The sequence below is a fragment of the Suricata suricatta genome, chromosome X (genome assembly GCF_006229205.1).
Source record: "Suricata suricatta isolate VVHF042 chromosome X, meerkat_22Aug2017_6uvM2_HiC, whole genome shotgun sequence".
In the NCBI taxonomy this organism is placed as follows: domain Eukaryota; kingdom Metazoa; phylum Chordata; class Mammalia; order Carnivora; family Herpestidae; genus Suricata; species Suricata suricatta.
Window position 1 is genome coordinate 49,500,399 of NC_043717.1, and position 4,669 is coordinate 49,505,067.

Genomic DNA, 4,669 nt, shown 5'->3' on the forward strand with positions numbered 1-4,669 from the left:
CAAGTGACCCTAAATATCCCAGTAATCAACCTGAAGATGGGCATAACAAACTCCACAACTAAAGAGAGAGAACAAGCCACTTCTAAGAAAGTATAAAGTGTGGAGACATGGTTTAGGGGCATAAATGGATCCTGGCTCTTGCAGAGGAGGAGAGGCCATGGTGGTGGAGAAGGGCAAGTGAAAGAGTGGGGCACACAGGGGATCCCACAAAGAGAACGTTTTCCTATAGGCACCAACTTGGAAAATGCGAGTGAATGAATTTTGTAAGTACTTGAGATCAGTGGGGTTTCAATACTGTAGTTTTAAAGGTCAGCAGGCTTGGCTGGGATAAAGAAAGCCCAGAGGGCACTGTGCTGTTCTTGGAGAGAAGGCAGGCAAGCAAACCAGGAACAGGCAGTGTGGAAACAGCAATCTGAAGAGTGCCTGGGGCACAAGGTGGGGGGGATTATTCACTCTTCTCAGAGTGTGTCCAAGAGAGTCAGCATTCATGGAGACACCTCTCTAGGAATAAAGAAGCTAGGAACAACATTTCCTTCTTTTAACCCTTGGCATAAACACAGAGCCACCTGCAAGAAGCAGCTCAGTGTAGACAAGGGCTGCCTGACTTACTTGCACCAAGCCCCACTCCTCTGAGCTCTGGAAGATATGCCTCTCTCAGTCAAGCTTGCCTCAGTCTCAGTGAGTCCCTACCCCCAAAGACCAGCACAAAGCTCTGCCCATACCACGTCTCTAGAACAAAGAGTTTTGAAGGGTCTAGGTCCAGTGGAGGTGGTGATAGGTCTCATTTCACAAGCAGACCTGAGCACACCTAGTTAAAAATAAACTGCATTTAAGCCAGGTGCCAAACACTGTGCACTGCAGGCAAGGAAACACACTGCAGATGATAGGCCTGAAGGACAGAGAAGCCAAAACACAACATCAGAGCACACACAGCCACATTGGAGGCACTTACTGAATCACCAAGCCTTGGGCACTACATGACTTTTTTTCCTAAGTCCATTACTTTCAGGAGAAGGAGACAGAATATATTTTTGTAACACAGAGAAGGCAGAGACTTATACAAAATGTGAAGATGGAGGAATTTATTCCAAGTGAAAGAAAAAGATAAGGCAAAAACCAGAGATCTAGGCAAAATAGATGAGTAACATGCCTGATGAACTATTTAAAGCAAATATCAAAAGGATACTCACTAGGATTGACAAAAGAATTGAAGACATTAGTGAGACACTTACCACAGAAATAAAAGACTTAGAAAAGATCAGAGATGAAGAATGCAGTTAACAGGATTAGAAACATGCTTGATGGACTGAACAGCAGGTGGGAAGTAGAGGAACAAATTAGTGACCTAGAAGACAAATTAATGGAAAGCAATGAAGCTGAACAAAAGAAAGAAAGAAATATGGAACACTAGAATAGACGTAGGGAATTGGGGGACTCTATCAAACACAGTAACATTTGTATTACAATGGTCCTAGAAGAACAGAAAGAAAAGGGGATAGAAAAATTATTTGAAGAAAAAATAGCTGAAAACTTCCCTAATTTTGAGGGAGGAAACAGACATCCAGATACAGAGAGCATAGAAAACTCCCTTCAAAATCAACAAAGGCAGATCCACACCAAAATATATTGTAATTAAATTGGAAAAATATAATGACAAAGAAAAAAATCCTAAAAGCAACAAGACAAAAGAAATCATTAATTTACAAAGGAAACCCCACAAAGCTAGCAAGGGATTTTTTTAAGCAGAACTTTCCATACCAGAAGGGAGTGGCATGATATATTCTAAGTGCTGAATGGGAAAAATCTGCAGCCAAGAATATTCTATTTGTAAGGTTAGCATTCAGAATGGAAGGTGAGATAACGAGTTTCTCAGACAAAGAATAAACTAAAAGAGTTCATGACCACAAAACCAGCCCTTGAAAAAATATTAAAGGGGACACTTTAAGTGAAAAGGAGAAACTAAAAGTGAGAGTACAAAGGCATAAAACACAAAAGCAGCAAAAAATGAATATTTCTATTAAAAAAATCAAAGAACTCACCAAAAAGGATATAAAATATGTACCTAAAACATGTACCTAAAACATGGGGAGGAGAGGAGTAAACAATGGGTTCAAACCTAAATGACCATCAATATAGACTGCTATTTACAAAAGAAGTTAAATACAAATCTAATGGTAACCAATTATCAAAAATCACTAATAAGCATGCAAAGAATAAAGAGAAAGAAATCTGTGGTAGAATATTTCTTGGGAGGAAGTGGGTCCTGGGGAGACGACAAGCGACACAATGACCGTTTCCAATGGAAACACTGTTTCCACTTAGCTGATGGCTAATGGAAACACCGTTCCCTCCAGCTGATGGTTGAGGGAACACACCGACTGTTTCCAGGCGTCCAAGGAAATGCATACGTCTCCAGAAGCTGATGACTAATGTAAATGGACGCTCTTCAATGGGAGTGTGAACGGTCTTGGAGAGACTGGGCACTGTGTGTCCGGAGCTGCCAGAAGGGCTGCCAGAGGAAAAGACACGTGCCTTGACCTGCAAGATCAGCCACCCACACAGCTGAGCTGTGTTATCACTCCCAGCACAGCAAGAGCTGCATTATCACTTTCAGCTGAGGCCTTCTTGTTTACCTCCCAAGCCTTTCTTGTTAGCCTCTTGGGCAGCGTGATGACGCTGCAGTCCCCGCCCTTGTTTCCTAGCAACTGACTCACGTCAGCTGCCCGCCTTCTACCCTTTATAAGACGTGAGTGATCTCAATAAAGGAGAGCGGCCTGATCGGAAACCTTGCCTTGCCTTCACTCTCTGTGCTCCCTGCCCTACCTCACTCTCACCCCCCCCTCTCTTAGGGACCCGCATGGACTGGCTGGCCGGACAAAACAACTGTGGACTTCCCTGAAAGAGATAGAAATGGACCAAGAGCTGGTGGCTAATGGCAAACTTTATTAGGAAGAGCATCTTATTTTATACCCTCTTTGCAAGCTTGGAGAGCATAGTAAATGTTAGTAGTAAATGTTTAACCAGAATAATAGAGACAGTTACAGAGCGGGCAGAGCAGGAATAGCTTGCAACTGTGCGTGGGTATATCTCTGGTGTTGTAGCTTCTTGTGGCGCTTGGCTGATAGCCAGGAAGGCTCTGTCCTGCATCTTCTCCTGGGACTTCATCAAGTCCCTTGTTCCCAGCGTCCTGGGAGCAGAAGTCCAATAAGGATGTTTCATACACAAGGACAGTGCTTGAGAACTGAGGTTTGATGTCCTATTTCCCAACAGAAATCCAAATATATCACTAAAGAAAATCAGCAAAACATGAATGAGACAAAAAAGGATCAGAGAAAATCTATAGAAACAACCACAAAACAAGTAATAAAATGGCAATAAATACATGTCTATCAATAATTACTTTGGGGTATTTAGTCCTTTTACATTCAGACAAAAGACATAGTGTAAGGGGTGCCTGGGTGGCTCAGTTTGCTGATCATCCAACTCTTCATTTTGGTCAAGTCATGATCCCAGGATCATGGGATCAAGCCCTGCATTGGGCTCCACACTGAACGTGGAGCCTGTCTCCCCCTTGCCCCTCTCCCCTGCTTGTTGGAGCTCTCTCTAAAAATAATTTTTAAAGAGTGGAAGAAGCTGTGAAATTAGGTGATTAGTTGTTACTTAACCTTCTAATTTCTGTATAAGTCTAATTACATGAAACAGAAGTTGGTGTTTTGATTTTTTACTTTGCTTTTCTGTTTTGAGTGTCATTGCAACTACTGTATTGTAAATGATGGAAAATAATTGCATATGTTAAAAAATATGAAACTTTATAAAGTAAAAAAAATAAAATTTTTAAATTAAAAAAATTTAAAAAAATTAAAAGAGTGGCAGAATCATAAAAGCAAATAAGCTAAAGGAGAATAATTTTAGACAAAAAGACATCTGAAGATTGAAAGTGAAGCATGGAGAAATATTTATCATGTAAATGGATGTCAAAAGAAAGCCAAAGTAGCAATACTTATATTGGGTAAACTAGACATTAAAACAAAGATTGTAACAAAAGACAAATAAGGGCAATATATAATAAAGAGGGCAATCCAAGAATATACAATTGTAAATATGCATGTAATAAGGAAACACTTAAATATAAAACACCAGTAATAAGAAACATAAAGGAACTAATTGATAATACAATAATAGTAGAGACTGTAACAGCCCACTGAAATCAATGGACAGATCATTTAAATGGAAAATCAAAAAGGAAACAAAGTCTTTGAATAACACACTGGAGCAGGTGGACTTAACAAATATATTCAGAAGATTCCATCCTAAAACAACAGAATACACATTCTTTTTAAGTGCACAAAGATCATTCTCCAGAATAGGTCACATGTTAGGCCATAAAACAGGCCTCAACAAACAGAAAAATATTGAAGTCATACCATGCATCCTTTCTGACGTCAATACTATAAAACTAGAAGTCAATCACAAGGAAAAAAATCAGGCGAAGAAGGTGAAAGAAGAAATGGTCAGTTTTCAGGGCTACCTCAAGAAACAAGACAGGGTGGAGCCAAAATGGCGGAGAGGAAGGGAGCTCTGTAAACTCCCTCCGCACCGTTTTTCGAACTGAGAGGGATATTACGTTCAACTGAGAGAGCGGAAGGAGAAAATACGAACTCCAGAAGGA